This window comes from Ambystoma mexicanum, chromosome 5p, assembly GCF_040938575.1.
Source record: "Ambystoma mexicanum isolate Mex_15411 chromosome 5p, UKY_AmexF1_1, whole genome shotgun sequence".
Taxonomy (NCBI): domain Eukaryota; kingdom Metazoa; phylum Chordata; class Amphibia; order Caudata; family Ambystomatidae; genus Ambystoma; species Ambystoma mexicanum.
The window spans coordinates 596,756,926-596,774,034 of record NC_090930.1 but is presented as its reverse complement, the minus strand read 5'-3'; positions in this window follow the sequence as shown (position 1 = coordinate 596,774,034).

Below are 17,109 nucleotides of genomic sequence, written 5' to 3'. Positions count from 1 at the left end.
TCAGGTATAGATTTACTATACAAGGGTTTGCCTACAAATCTCAAACCCTCACAACATTGTCTGGTTTTCCCTGCAACACCAAAAGGTACGTACCCGGTTGCCAGGCAAGTCAAAAATTCACATTAACGGCAACTGCCGCACTATGCAATGTGCACTCTTTATATGCATGACACAAGAAAAATTTGTTATTTTTTTGATTTTCATCTGCTCAAACCAATCCGAGGTTGTGCTTACTAATAAAGTTACTTCCATCATTTGCCACGTTTTGATGCTATTTCCTCAAGTTAAATGATATGATATGATATGGCATTTATAACGCGCCTATACACAAGTGTTTCAAGGCGCAAGATAGTGCTTATATAGTCACCAATGTGTCCATCACATGTCCAGATCGTTGTAGTGTGTCAGCCCTCCTGGGAGCATGGTTTCTCCAAGGGCTGGTACTCTTGTCTCGTGACAGTAACCACGTGACTTCATCCAATAAAAAGAATAGGCGGCCTTCCGCTCAGTAGTCTTAGAAGTAACTGATTCCAGTCTGGTGTGTCCTTTGTTACCAGCGCTATGCTGGCACTGCGCAGCTGGTTGAGGCCCTGCCCTGCAGGGCCCTCTGCTAGGACAGTGCCCCTGCCGGGCAAAGCTGTCCACTATGGCTGCCACCTATGTTGGTAGAGCCCCTGCCGGGCAACTCTACTCGTGTGTCCCTCTGAGTACCTGCTGGGCAACTGTGTGGACGTGTGTGGACGCAGGCTCCCCTGCTGGGCAACACCAGCGCCATACGTTGGTATTGGATTGGGTGCCCCCAGGCCATGGAAGAGCCTGTGTGCTCATGGGCTGGCAGAGTGAACCCTGACAGGATGCATCTGCTGAGTACCATCAGCATATCGGCTGGGTGCTCCAGCCTTGGTCAGTCTGACCTGGGTACCCCGAGGCCAGGACATATAATTGACAGTGAGGTGAGAGAGCCCGTGCCCTGTACGGATGGTGGCATGTTTGCCACGAAGAAATGAGGAGGAGCCCACCCGACCCCTGTGACTGTCAGCCCCTGTTAGCTGGGCCCTGCAAGGGGTCTGTGTGTTGCTTTGGTCCCCTTGTGCTGGGGAGGAGTTTTGTGTTGGCCACACAACAATGGAGGTGGTCTGGGCCCCTGTACCTTCTGTGGTGCAGGCTGCTGTATGGCTCCTCAATTACAGAGATGCAGCATTTGCTGCATGGACGGTTAATTGGAAGATAGGCCTCCTTCGTGCCCTGTTTGGAGGCGTTGTCAGCCACAATGAAGAAGAGCCCCTGCTTCGTGTGGCGGAACGGGGGAGAGAGGAAGCGGCATCCGCTACAATGTGCATGTGAGGGGGGAGTGTGCAGCCCGGAGCCTGCCCTGGTGTCACTGGTAACAACAAGCTCCACGTCGGAGCAAAGAAAACACCTGGGCCCTCTTTAGACTCGGGCCCACGGGCGGTGAGGCGTGCAGTGCTCCATGTCGGAGCAAAGATCAGAGAGCAGTGGGTTTTTCAGCGCACCCGGTCAAATGGAGGTGATTTTCTAGAGAAAACAAATGAAGAGGAAAAGGAAAACAGCGCTACTACCACATCAACAGAGTTAAAGGAAGCAGTCTAGGTGGGCGAACAGCCTTAAGGCCTGTTGAAGTTCCCGGGCCCATTGGTGGTGACTGAAAAAAGGGAAGAATGGAGAGAAGAGGGGTTGTAGCTCTTATGAGTGCTTGTGCGCCCTCCTAGGCCAGTGTTCAGACACCCTGCCATCAGTATCTCCATGCCAGCTGCCCCTAGGTGGAAGGGGAAGTGTAAGGAGTGGCCTATCATCCCGCCACCAGTACCCTGCCACTGGTTGCTCCCCCCCACTGTGTATGGGCTCAGCCGATGTGCGCCCATGGTGTCCCCCCATGTCCATCATTGTGGGTCCCTGAACTGTGGTGTCACTGTCCTGAACTGATACTGGTGAAAGTATGAACTGGGCTCCCGCAACTCCACTAGTGCGTAAGATGAACTCTGGAGACATCCCCATGAAGGCTGGGAGCCTGCAAACCTGAACTTGCGTAAAATGGCCCAGTCAATGGGCTATGTGAAGTTGTGAACATCCGTATGTGTGGACATGCTTTATGTGGTGCCAGGAGATTTCATTGGTGTCTTTCAGTGGCTTTAGATCTCACTTACCCAGGTTAATTAAGGGTCCTTTGATAATGTAGTGAAACCCCTTTTGATAATGGGGTGAAACCCCCAATGTGCCACCAACCCTGGCACCCCCAAATATGTGTACATGCTAAATGCATGTTTTATTTGTGTAACTGTCAGAGCATAAATGTATGTGAGTGTTGTTTGCACCCATAATCACAAGTGGTGCTGTTAGGGATTTGATTTGGTCTGATGTCTAGTGATGCTTGTCTTTTGTTTGTTCCTTATGGAAAAGGAGAAGTGTAGTGTGGCACCCGTCCTGGAAGCATGGTTTCTCCCTGGGCTCGTCCTCATGTCTCGTGGCAATGACCACATGACTTCATTTGATAAAAAGAATGAGCGGCCTCCCGCCCAGTAGTCTTGGAAATAACTGATTCCAGTGTGGTGTGTCCTCTGTTAGACAGCTGGATGAGGACCTGCCCTGCAGGGCTCTCCACCAGGACAGTGCCCCTGCCGGGCAACGCTGTCCACCATGGCTGCCACCTATGTTGGTAGAGCCCCTGCCGGCCAACTAAGCCCATGTTTCCCTCTGATACCATGCTGGGCAACTCTGTGTGTGGACAACGGCGCCCCTGCTGGGCAACACCTGCGCCATCTGTTGGTATTGGCCTGGGTGCCCCCAGGCCATGGCAGAGCCTGTGTTCTCATGGGCAGCAGGTGCCCCCTGTCAGGATGCGTCTACTGGGTGCTCCCAGCATATCGGCTGGGTGCCCACAGCCTTGGTGAGACTGGCCTGGGTGGCCCCAGGCCAGGACATGACAAGCATGACATATTTATCCAGGGCTTGCTTTCAAATATGCAAGTACTGACATAATGTCATATATTGACATCGACACCCCAGACAACCATTCCAAATGGCATATTTCACCATCAAATGCCTACCGATTCAGACATCTATCACACCGGGGGAAAAGCTTCAATCTGCAAACTACTAGCTAGTCATAAAAGTCATTTGCCACTGGCATGAAGGCCAGTTCCCCACACGCACATAGTACACCATTTCTTTCTCACCAAAAGTGAATTATAGCTTGGCAATGCATACTGTGAATGGAACATTTTTTGACGTGCTCATACCATATGGCACGTTTTACCATCATAAGCTCAGATACACCCCAAAATTAGGGTGACATTTCCTTGTTGAAATGGGTAAATTCAATCAATTTTGGACAATCATGTTTTATTCTGAAGCATTCAATGGGATTAGGGTGGTGTTCAACAAGGAATGTTTAGCATATTTTGCTGAAAATGGTACATGTTAAGTCACATTCAAACATACATATTGTGGTAGGATCTTAATCTCATTATATAAATTGTTCCTACCCAATGGGTTTTCCACAAAAGGAATATTTTAAGAATTCTGAGCCAGTAAAAATGATCTCTGATTTACTACATACAATCAGGGCCAGTCAAGGATTTTTGGCACCCTAAGCAAAAGGTAATGTTGCTATGTTGATTATACAATCCTCTCAATACTCAGGAGGATAGCTCAGGGGCAACATGCTCCCCTTGGAAGCAAGTCAACACGGAGCACCACAGTTGCGATCCCCGGGTCTGCGCTTAGAATCCTCTGCGTATTAAGCGCGTTATAAATAACCTATCATATCATATCCCAGATGTGTCCTCACCACTTCACATGCATGACTTGTCCATCACCAGCTGCAGTTTCTCCATCATGTTTTAGAGCTTTTCATAACAAGGTAAAAGGACATCACTCTATCTTACACCTGCACAATATAAGTAACATATAGGCTGGATTTTAAACTATGCCCACATCAAGAAGGATTAGAAATACAAATAGTAAGAAGCATGAAACAAATATGATAACAATAGTTTTGAAAAAATGACTATGAAACATCACTAACAGGAACCTAAATGGCACCAACAGTGCACACGTTATTCACACGCAGATAAGACAAAACACAGGGACGTCATTTCACCAAAATGCCAGGTGTAGCTGAAGTGACATCACACACAGTGATATCTCGGGTAGCGATGGAACACAACATTTCACCCGTTGATAAAACAGGAAGTGGCATCACATGGCATTGTACTCTCCGAAAAATATAGTTACAATATCACTATGTGATGTACATTTCATACAAGAATGGATCGCCATATGTATCATTAAGATCAGTGTGTAAAGTCCCATATTACCAAATTACTGTGTGTGCAAGCAGACGTCCATGACCAAATGAGAATGATGTGTTATTGTATAGCACTTACGCTTAAGCGCTTCATGTAGAAAAAATATACACCCAATATCACCCAACCTGTGTTGGTACTCATTTATCGACCTCTGAAGGATGAAAGGCTGAGTGAGGCATTTAAGAACAGACTAAATCAGTGACTCACCCCCTGAAGTGTGCCTGAAATAAACATTTAATGAGCCTAGCAATTATTGTATAGAATTCCAGAAATAAACATTATTTGTTATTCCTATTCTTTCTTATTTAGGGTCAGTGCTGAAAGTGTCAGACTTGTGGCATTCCTGTTCTTATTTTTCTTATTTTTAAGGGGCCTGAACAAGAAAGCCAGCCACTCTAGAAGGAAAGAGCCACAGCCCAGGAGCTTGCATTACAAAACAAAAAAAATAATGTTTTTGTTTTTAGAGGTCGCAAGGGAGTCCACAGAGGCCGCAAGGGAGACCTCAGAGGTCACAGTTGCGACCTCTGGCGACCCCTAAATGACATCCCTGACAACACATGCAGCAGAAGCTGAAACTTCCCTAACATGCCAGAAAGGAACAATATGGGTATGGGTATCAGAGCAAGTTACCCCCACACAAGGAAGAAGAACTGCATTGAAAGCTTCCATCACACACTGGTCATACATCATGGTCAGCAGCACTGCAAGTTATTATCAAATACCAAACAGGTACATCATGAAAAGCAGCAGGTCCAAATTCTCTCACAGGTACCGATAAGTCGCAGTGTAGGCAGCAGTGCTGCAAAGTTTCCACAAGTAAAAGATTTCCCCACAAATACAGCACACACACTTACTAAATGCAAAGGACCAGCACAGGCTTCCCCCACAACCCGAGCAGGTAGAGGCACATCATAGACAGGACCAGCACAAGTTTTCCTAAAACAGGTTAAAAAAAAGACCAGTCCATTGCAAGCTTTCCTCAAAATCTATCAAGAATCGCATGTGGGCCAGTGAACACTTTCCACAGTTACATCATGTGAAGGGTCACTACAAGCTTCCCTAACAGCCAAGTGTACATACAGCCAGCGCTAATGCATCATTGCATCTCCAACAAATACAGCATTCATAAAACAAGAGTGAACCTTTCTCAAAAGGTAAAGCATAGTCAAGTGGAATTTGCCTCACAAAAAAGCCAATGCAAGCATCACTCGCAAAAGGTACTGGTATAGAGTGGACAGACAAGTGCATATTTCCCTCACAAGTGGGTACATCTCTTACATGTTACAATACCAAATGGGAACATGGACAGCGTGTTTAGGGCCAAACAAGCTTCCCTCACAAAAAGACATTGGGCCTCATTAGAAGGTTGGAGGTAACCATGCCGCTTTTAGCGGCATGATTGCCTCCATACCGCAATCCGGGCCCGGGTTCCTCGAATGAGGAATTACCGGCCCATCGCAACCTTGGCGGACCCGGTAATTCCCCGTCCGAGGAACCCGGACCCGGTCCATCCCCATTCCCATTCGACCCCCATAGGGCTCAATGGGAATGGGGATGGAGCTAACAACAGGCCCGTTAATGACCGGCCCGTTGTTAGTTCCCTGGTCCCCTCGCGGGACCCGGTAAGGACGCCTGGTTTTTCCAGGCACCCATTGCGGGTCCCGCGAGGAGACCTCGTAATAGGGCGGAACGGGTTTACCGGCACCGGCACCTTTACCGGTGCCGGTAAACCCATTCCGCCAACCTTGTAGTGAGGCCCATAATGTGTGCACGGTCACTGCAGGCTTTCCAAACAAACAGGAACAGCATGGGCAGGGTCAGTGTAAATGCTGTGCATATATATACTCAACCAACATGCCAGGGCCATTTTAAGTTTCCCTCACAAATATGCACAAGTGCAGCATGGGCAGAGCAACATAGTGCACGGACCTCCGCACGCTTTACTCAAATTAGTACAGTTTGGGCACACACGGGATCACTGCAAGCTTTCCTAACACACCGGTACAGTTAGAGCCTGCACAAGGCCAGTGCAGGTTTCACTCCTAAACAAACAATTAAAGGTGTGGCATGGTCAGAGCAAAAGCAAGCTCACTCAACCCCCAACTTGCACAGCATAGGCAATGTCAGTACAAGATTTTCTTGCAGAGAACAGATACAGCATGAACTCTAGATTCATGCGGCCTGCTATCTCCAATTGATGTGAAACGCTCTTCTTTTATATGACTCTTCAAACTAATCAGAAGCCACTGCCAGTGACAGTATGCTGGCTGGGGAGTGGGCCAGGTACTGAAGGTGCATTGTGCAAACTTGCCTACTTTCTGCACTCAGTCTCGTCAATAGCACATTAGCAGAGTTACTTGGTTGTGGATGGAAGGGCGAGGTGACGATGAATGGGAAGTAAGGGCAGATCTGGCTGGCCTGCACAGCGCATGCACTTGCAACCATTGCCCAATGCAAAAAGTAATCACTCATAAGTCTGCACAGTGTGCCCAGTAGCCAATCTGAGGCTTTCCCAGGAAGTGGAAAAGGACACCCAGGGATCACATTCTAAGACTGCAGGCCTGCAATGTTTCAGGTGCAATGGCAACGTCCACTGCAAACCATGGGGTGTGCGTATCTGGCGGTGGGTGCTCTGGCAAGCCCAGATATTTATCAATATTTCCTCCCGGTAGGACACAATGCTTTTATTTGAGCCAGACCATGTATTGCGCTGCTCAAACTTATATACATATTATGCAGCTACTTTCATTTGGGTTACATCTCTTTTGTAATCATGCAAACAGAGTGGAAGCCTGCTCTTTGGCGTCCCCTTCTGGCCGGTATCATAGGCAGAGGCCTAGTTTGCCTAGTGCTTGCACCACCCCTGCATAATTGTGTGTTCCCTTTACAGTCAGGTAGTCCACGTGTAGCAGTTTACGTAATACACATCTACTCAATCTTAGCACAATTGAGGTGTGGCCATTTAGCTCATCTAGTTGCATATGTCCCAACTTCCATCAAGCCATATTAATACATTACAGCCTGCTCCATTAATAACAATACCTCTATAATTGGGAATTTTCAAAATACCAAGCAAACACATTACTTGTCACTTTATGTTATGTGATTTTGCAGGTCATATCTATTCCACATTGGTCTTACTAACAATTTGTTAATTGTGCATTTAGCTCAGCATACAAGTGTTGTATAATGTGCTTTGTCCAATCCCATTGTGCCAGATCAGATTGCATCAGCCCTGTTAGCACAGTGCTGGCAGATTCCATTATGTTCAGTTAGTTTAACCTGGCTAGATCCCATAATACATAGCACATCATCAAGACATTAGATTAAACCTTTGTGGACCAATGTTGAATAGGCCAAGTAAGCAAAGCGTAACCATTCTAGAAAAGGATTACTTAACGTTATGTAACGTTATACTTTATTTCGACAATGTTATGCCAAAAAAGACATACGTTAAAATACATAATAATCATAATTAAAATGCACACTGCATGAAGATTTAATAGCATAGTCAACCATTCCCATTGAGCGAGTACCTTCCAGAATACTATGCAAGACAAATCCCTAAATCTCATTCCATACTATTTCAAGCATTTGATAAATTCTCAGTTTGCACATGCAATAACATTCAAACAGACCATGTGCTCCATCCAAATATCACTTGAAAGATTAATTAGGCTCTCCATCTTTAGACATGTTAAAAAGAGACGACGACCCACATATACATACTGTATCAAAGCTCATGTCAAACTGGATCAGATGTATTCTTGCACAGAGCTGCCAATGCATTACATGTCTTCTTTTACTGGAGGCATGCACTTAATTCTCCTTCTACATGCTCACAGCAAGTAATTGCCCATTGAATGAGTTGCTAGGGAGTCTTTAGCTGCACTGCAAAGCATCATTGCCTCTGTTATGGATCTAACAGAGGAGAGTCTAAAAAGTGGTCTCAAGAATGTTATTCACATGTCCAAATAGTACGGTCAAATTAAGACAAACTGCACATTACTCTCGTTTTCATTCAGACAAAATAGGCATGTTGGGGAACATTATTGTTCCATCGGTTTCTTAAACTCTCCATTGGCAGTATACACAAGCATAGCTTTAAGTACAATGATCTTACCTGATTGGGGTGCAAGTGGTCCAAATAAACCTCAAAACCACATGCCTGCTTCAATGCTCAGTAACTCGAAAATTTGGCTAGATTGGACATTACTCCAGCTTCCTTTTTTGCTACATAAGCATTTTTATTTGAGTTTTAGAATTACCGTCGAAGTTATCAGGATTATGCCAAAAGTCCCCTTCCCAATATCATGACGTTTATTTTTATTTTTTTTCCTCAAATGGACAATCCAGGGTAGCTTACTGCCCGCTTCCCGAGCCATAGCATACATGAGGGCCTCCCTGTATTTACCCAATAATATACAGGGATTGCTTCACAAATTGTGGTAAAGTTTTGTCAACAGATAAACTGGGATGATTGATGCATTGAGTGGTAGCCCCAATGCGTTCTTCAAGAATTTGAGCTCCACAGTCGAAAGTCTCCCTATACTGTTCTCTCCCCACAAATCTGCTCCATAAAGAGGTGCTTGCCTAGCTGTTGCCATTATAAGACCTCAAGAGATACCCACACAAACCATTGCCATGTTCGCTCACAAACGTGGATAACAAACCACTGTATCTGGCTAGAGTCAGGGCTGTCATAGCAGTCTTCCAACCGCAGATGCAGTCCTCCCTCACTCTCAATTTCAAATAGTCTTATGCCTCTACTTGCTCTATTGGGCCTTCTCTAAGCTCTAACTTTGGGCTAGGATTTTTCCTAGTCGTACAGCTTCTAAAAACCATCAACTTTGCTGGGTGTTAATGGACAGCCCATTCAAATCACAGAATTCTTAAAAAAATATGCAGTTGCAATTTAAGACCTATCGGGGTGAGGGAAAGGAGGACAACATCATCTGCAAACAATAAGATTGGCAGAGTATCTTGAGCTAATGTTGGGTTAGTTGCCAGTTGGCCTAAAAGCTTAGTGATGACCCCATTGATGAAAATGCAAAAGAACTTGGGGGCCAGCACGCAGTCTTGGCACACTCACATCTCAATGCCCACGGTGGAAGAGGTGTGCCCCTCCACACCCCACCTTATTGTGGCTCTGTTCCCTGTATTCAGGATCTGAATTTCCCTCTACAAAGCAGCAGGAATGCCCAACCCGCCACGGTGCCCCATAACCCTTCTCTCGGCACCCTGTCAAAAACTGTCTTTAAATCTATAAGAGACTGTATAGGTGCACATTTTTCTAAGGGTGACATATTTGTCACAGATTAAGCACAACCTCAAACTTTGAACCACGGTACTAGTGTGCCTTGGGACGCCTGATTAGTTAATATAACATGGGTGGCATTAAAGATAACAAAAATAATGTGTTATGAAGATTTATCTTAGCTCTGTGTTCTGAGTGTTTGGTCGCCGTACGATAGCTGTGGTTCAAGAGGCAGGGTCAACTCATAGAAGCTTAGGTGGGCTAAAGCGGGATAGAGTAATATGAGGACAATACAAAAAAGTACATGTTACAATATGATTATCCAAACTGTTGAAGTGCCATTAAAAAATGTACCAATGGTTACCAGTACCATGGGACCAGTACTCTTGACCTTTACCTGATGTGGCTTAAGTATGTCCATGGAGATGTGCAATGGATCTGAATACACTCGTGGTGTACTCAAGGACTCAACCTCTTTGTTACAAGGGCTAGCGTGATGACCGATGTAAGCAAAGTTTCCAAAAGGCATCAGGTCTGATATGTCCCTTTTAAGATCACTGAGGTTCATATATTTAGTAAGCACTGGATGCAAGGGAACCTGATTATGCCTGCTGCTAGTTACAATGCATCTGCCTTCTCCTGCAGGATGCAAATAATGTGATTAGTAAGGCTCTGAGGAAATAAATGCTCTTTGACCTGATGACTTGCCTAGGCCACTTGGCTAAAGGAACATGAACACTCCGCTGGGAGGCTCTCTGGGTAAGGCGAGGTAGGTTGATATTTAAAAAAAAAAAACTGGTAAAGCGTTTTCATCAGAAAAAGTCTTGTAAGGATACTGTCGGCCAGAACTTTACCATAATTCCTATTTGGGTGTCTTCTTTTATCTTTGGGACTCCACCCAGGGCTTCCTATTCACATGGTTTGACTAAGTATGTTTGTGGAATGTTATGTTGCTATGATGAGGAATCAACAGGAAAATGTTGATGCATCAGGCAGAAAACCAGACACAAATTCACGGGACTCACAGCCTAGGTGCAGTTTCGGAATGCCGGTCCCACACTGCATACATGAGTCCACAGAAGCACCATTGACCAGAATCGTGTATGCCCCCTTAGCATGTTATGGCCTCTTTCCAAAAATCGCCCATTTAGCCCACATGTGTGACATCCGCTTTTTTGAAATGACAAAAGCGACTGATGTAATTATGCTGTGTTATGTTCCCAAAAACACAGGTGGGTCTGTATTTTATTAGGCAAAGCAAGCACCACATATAACTTTGTAAACTTTCAATTTTTTTATTTTTTATTTTTATTTATTATTATTTTTTTTAAACAAACTTCAAATCCCATCAATCCTGTAGTCCCCTAGTCTCTGGCCATGTGACCTAGTCCTTCCTGTTCCTCTGTCCTATCTCTTCTTTGACTGCTTGAACTTGTCCTTTCTCTTTAACTGCGCACTCAACTGTTGAACTTGTGCTGAACTTCCTGCTTTGTACCAGTTCGATCTCTCACATACGAGCTTTCAAAGCTGTTCTAGGCGACCTGCTCTGATTCGGGCTTTCAGCTGTTCTTTTGCTCATCCCCTAAAGTCAATAAGAAACAAATAGTATACACACCCTATTCTGGAAGAAATAGCCATGTTAATATCAACAGTACTTCACCACACGTAATTCATCTTTGCATTCATTGTGTATTCGGGATGGGAATTTAATGCTCGCCTCCTTGTCTTTAATAGAATCAAGAGCTGCCTGCGCTATTAGCAGGGGGAATCTTCATTCTATGTCAAGACGGAGTCGAGCATTAAGCTTGTTCAAAGCTTCGTACTACTACTCCTGCCATTGCATTAATAGGTCGGTACTAAAACGTCCTGAATGTCGTATCACTAGCCCAGTCTGCAGCTTTCATGATGTCTTGTAATGTTGCGCCTAGTCCTAGTGCTTTCGAGGCCATCGCTCCTCTGACTGAGTTGCCCCGAATCTTGTCATGTCTACGCCTGCTAAACTCATAATGTTTTTGACCCACCATGCTATGGTGGCTGTTGCTACTCCTCTGTGTGGCTTTCTGCGCGCAATTAATAATTGAGTCGTCCCTGCCGGTCTTAGTTCGGCTGTCTTATTTTCGTATTCCTTTATACATGCCGCTACGCACCATTTCGGGTGCTCCTGCATGTACGGGTATGTGATGGTACTAGAATCCGTTTTAGTTCTTCTGGCTAAGCTGAACGTCACGCCTTCTGGCCCGTACGTTCTCTTATTCACTTCTAAGACTGTCACGTCTGCTACTCTCCTGCATGACATAGTAGCATGGCTAGTTTTTCGGACAGCTGTCCTAGGGACAGATACTTGTTGTCGGGCCAGTCCTCAAATATTTTCAATACTATTGCTACGTCCCATAAAGATTCCTATTTCGGCTGCGGTGGTATCCTGAATCTTATTCCTCTTAGTAGCAGAATTACTGCTACGTTCTCTCCCACCGGTACTCCTTCCACGGGTAGGTGACCAGCTGATATCGCAGATCTGTATACCCCTATTGTTCTGTATGCTTTGCCGTCCTGGAGGAGTTCTGCTAGGAAATTCAAGATCTCAACTAGAGGGGCAGAAACGGGATGAATATTTCGCCTTCTGCACCATGTCGACCACTTGTTCCAAGCTGCGTCGTAGCTCCTTCGAGTTGATGGAGCCCATGACTCTGCGATGAGACTAGCAGCTTGTGGCAAAATGCCCGGGAGATTCCAGCGTCTCCTGCTATCCTGCACGCCATCAAAGGCAGTCTCCCCTTCACTCTAAGAGGATGAGATGACCCAGCTTGGTCAGTGAGGAGGTGTTCTCCTTGGGGCAATATTTTCGGGTAATCTACCAATAGTTCCATGAGTGTTGGAAACCATACTTGGGATTTCCAGAACGGAGCTACCACTATCAGGTCCGCTGTCTCTCTGCATACCTTTGCTAGTACTCGGTTCATCATTATGACTGGGGGAAAAGCGTAAAGTGTGTGCTCCCTCCAATCTTGTAGAAAAGCGTCCACTCCGGCTGCCGCTGGGTCCAATCTCCAACTGAAGAACCTCTCTTTCTGAGCGTTCAGTCTGGATGCAAATAGATCTGTGTATATCGCGCCCCAGATCTTTTCCAGTTTCTGAAAAATCATCCGGTCCAGCATCCAGTCGCTGGAGTCTGAGAAATGTCTGTAGTTCCAGTCCGCTACTACATTCAACGAACCTGGTAAGTATTCGGTTACCACCGAGATCCCTGATTCTAGGCAGGAATTTCAGAAATCCTTGGCTATTTCCACCAGCAATTTGGACCTTGTCCCTCCTAAATGGTTGATGTATTTGACTGCCGAAATGTTGTCCATTTTTAGCAGGATACAGGAGTTCACTTTCCCTTTCGTAAATGCCCTGATCGCAAAGGATCCGGCTAGTAACTCTAGGCAGTTTATGTGTAATTGGAGTTCTGATGCACTCTATCTCCCTCCTGTCTGGAGATCCCCGCATCGGGCTCCCCAGCCTGCCCTGCTGGCATCTGATTCTATTATCAGGTCTGGGCGGTCGCCGAAGATGGCTCTGCCGTTCCAGCCCTCCATGTTCGCTAACCACCATTCCAACTCTGTCCTGGACTCCTGAGCTAAGATGACCAGTTGGTGGTAGTGTAGGCCTTGCTGAAGATGCCGCATCTTCAGCCTCTGAAGGGCTTGATAGTGTAATGGCGCTGGTAAGATTGCTTGTATTGATGCCGCTAGTAAGCCTACTACTCTCGCTATGGTGCAGAGTGATATGCTCATTTTGCCGAGACATGCCCTTATTTCTCTCTTTATGTCTTTGATCTTTTTGTTTGGGAGTTCCAGTGTCGCCGACCTGGTGTTTATAAGAAATCCCAGGAATTCTATCTTGCTCGCCGGAGCCATCTCCAACTTCTCCCAGTTCAGTTAAGAGGTGTACTACCCAGTCGGTCTGGTAGACTAGGGTCTCTCTGTTGTCGGCCATCAGTAGGATGTTGTCTAGATATATAATCATGCAAATTCCTTTCCCTCTGATCGCTGCGGCTACCGGCTTCATCACTTTCGTGAATGCCCACGGCACCGAGGAGAGCCCAAAAGGCATCATTGCGAACTGCCATAATTGCCCGTCCCAGTCGAATGCTAGGAATGGTCGGAAATCCCTGTGTACAGAAATCGTAAGATAGGCGTCTTTCAAGTCTCTCCTCGCCAGCCAGTCGTTCTGTCTGAGAGTATCTCTGAGCTGGTGGACTCCTTCCTTTTTCAAGTGGTTGTAGGCCACCCAGCTGTTCATGTGCCTTAGATTTTTCACTGGTCTCACTTTGTCTTTTCGGTGAACCAGGAACATGTTGCTCACAAATCTTGGTGGCGCTATGCATGGTTTGATCGCCAGTTTCTCTGCTAGGCTTCGCAATTCCAAGTCTAGCAGCTCTTTCTCGGTCAGCGTCGTGACTACGGGGCATGGCGCTCGGTCCTGAACGGGGGTTTCTGTGAATTCTATATGCATGCCTTTCACTGTTTGAAGGACCCAAGCGTCGCTGGAAAGCGAGCGCCAGTTTTCCCAGAATATAGCTGTCCTCCCCCCTACTGGTGGATATGTAAAGTTTCTCACCTGTGGGGAAGTTTTGTCCTCTTCCCTATCCTCTGCTTTGTCTTCCTCTAGGGAAGCGGCCTCTTGGGGGGAAAGAAGGTATTAGGCTGCCTGGATTCCCAGCATTGGTTTCTGTTGTACTGAGGCCTTCTGGATGCTTGTTATTGACCGGTCGAGCGACCTCTGTAGCGACTGGTCCCGCAAAAAACTCTCCCTGGGAAAATGTTCTTCATCAAAGCCTGTGCTTTCTCCAGGGAGGTGTAGGTCCCTATGAACCTCCCCATCTCCTTACCAAAAGTCTCTCCGAACAATAGGCCCTGCGCTGCCTCGCGGCTTCGTATGACGACAGATCTCCTAGTTTCCGGTTGATTTTCAAGAGGAGGCCTCTCCTGTGCTCCGATGAAATCGCACAGCTCGCGTTTCCGAGTATACATATGGCCCGTTGGGCCAAGTTCGCTAGCACTCCTGGGTCTACTTCACCTGTATCTCTGGCTCGTTCGACTAGGTCCATTATTTTAGCTAGCGGACCTGCCAGGTCAAGGGGTTTTTCTTGCCAGCTTCTCCAGGAGCGGTCTATGCCGTTCCTCGGGTCTTTGCTCGATTTGGAGATGAACGACACCATTTCAGGGTCCAATTCCGGGGCTTCCGCGACTTTGCCCGGCAGGTCTGGTCTTGGACATTCGGCCCTCAGTCTTTGTCTGACCTCTTTTTCTAGAGCTTTCCTCAATCTCTGCGTCATGTATTTCGCCACTCTCGGCGATGGCACCCACTCCGAGGATCTCGGATTTCTGATTTCTTCCGGTTGGAACATGTCCGCCGTTTCGTCCTCTTCTAGATGGTGGAGTTTTCGTTGCCTTTTCTTAGGCGGAGGTTGGCTCCCCTCATCCCCTTCGTTATCTGCATCCGCTTGAGTGGATGTGGGGGATATCGGCGGTTCCTCGTCTGGGAAGCCTTCTGGGGGTTCCTCCTCTGTACAACCCATTTTGTCTTCCCCTGGGTAAGGGGTCCGGAGGCTCGGCACCTGGGAATCTTTCATGAATGCTTCCTTTAGTCTGAGTAACGCGTCCGTAGCCTCTGGTGCTCCTGTACTCGCCCCTGTCCGTTGGCCAGGGGGTCAGAAGAGTCTTTGCTCTTCCGGGCCTTGTTACACCCCTTAGGGTCGTTAAACGTTGCCCTTGTGGACGAGCTTTCTTCCTGCTTGGTGCGTTCTTCCTTATGGCTCAGGAATAGTTCTATGGTATCTAGCCTTTCTTGTAAAGGCCACACTCCTTGGGCCACTGCCTCTGTCAGTGAATCTCCCAAAACTTCTTTGAAGCTATAGGCTAGGTCTTCTTGGTAGACTGCCTACTGCTCCTCTTCGCTCCACTCGAAGTTCGACATTGTGCTGGCCGGTGCCTGAATCAATATGTGTGTAGGTGTAGTGGCGCGTCCACAGATACACTTTGCTCGAGGCTGCACCTTCCTTATACAGTATGTATGTTTGCAGGATATATCTTTCCTATTTGCCTGGTAATGCTCTATAATTGTGCGGCTCCGCTGTCTAAGGCCACGCCCCCAGGTAGGAGGCGTTCGCTAATGGCTCATTCGCTGCGCGTGGCCGTTTCTGCTCGGCTCGCGGGACGTTTCCCGGCTGCATAGAGCTCCGCCCTTCCAAGGGTTGGGGCTGCGAACTCGCGCTCTGCTAGGGGGCACGGCAGGCTCCTGAGGTGTCGTGCATTACGACACAGTGCCTCCGGATCCCTTTTAAACATAAAAACACTAATGCTCACGCGCTCTACTATACATGTTTATTCTATTATTGTCAACGGTTTACAATTCCAATTACGTTACTGGCATAAAACAAGTTTTGTCAAGCGAATATTACAGAGCTAAGATAAAGAGGTACTTATCTTGTGGAGAGCAGGAAAAGAAGAGGAAGGACAGAGGAACAGGAAGGACTAGGTCACATGGCCAGAGACTAGGGGATTACAGGATTGATGGGAATTGAGGTATGTTTAAAAAAAAAAAAGAAAAAAAAAATTAATTGAAAGTTTACAAAGTTATATTTGTTGAAACTGCTGGAGAGTAGCGAATAAAGAAGATGAAAGCTTAATGCTCGCCTCCGCCTTGACATAGAATTACGAAACAAGCTCAGGGTACGTACTCTAAAGCTTAGTGATATAAAGCTGAGGCTGGATGATGCAAACTCTGTGCCCAATCTGTGCCTTCAGTGCTCAGAGAAATGTATTTAAAAGAGCACTACTGTACATGCCTCTACTCAGGTTGAAAGTGGCAAATGGGCTGGAGGTCTCACAAGAACAGAACCCTCATAGTTCCAGTGTGCAGGTGGCAACAAATAGTCTGGTCACATGCTTAATAGTGGGTGTAATAGCAGAGGATATTTTACCAGACCCCGAAGTTCCAAAAAAAGCCACACAAGTACAGTAGAAAAGACAATCAGACAACACAGAGTGTAAAAAAGAAAAACTTGACTCAATACTTTCCAGATTCTGCTATTGGGCAGAAGTTCTCTAAATCAAAATGTCTCTCCAACATTGTTTTCAAAAAAAGCCACACAAGTACAGTAGAAAAGACGATCAGACAACACAGAGTGTAAACAAGAAAAACTTGACTCAATACTTTCCAGATTCTGCTATTGGGCAGAAGTTCTCTAAATCAAAATGTCTCTCCAACATTGTTTTACCTAGGTTGGAGGATACTGGCTCGGGAAAAACAATGTGTAGGCCAATGTTGGTAATGGTACCTTCCTTAAGACCTTATTGAAGAGGAGAGCTTTGTGGTGGACATGCGCTGATTGCAGCCCATGGGATTCCTGAGAGTTGTCATGTTGATGCCAACTTAGGGAGCACTGTGAATTTGGCTCCTGTAAATGATGCTTGTTGTAACTCGGTTCTACCATACATACAGAAAGCATTGGCGGCAGTCACTAGCATTGAATGTACA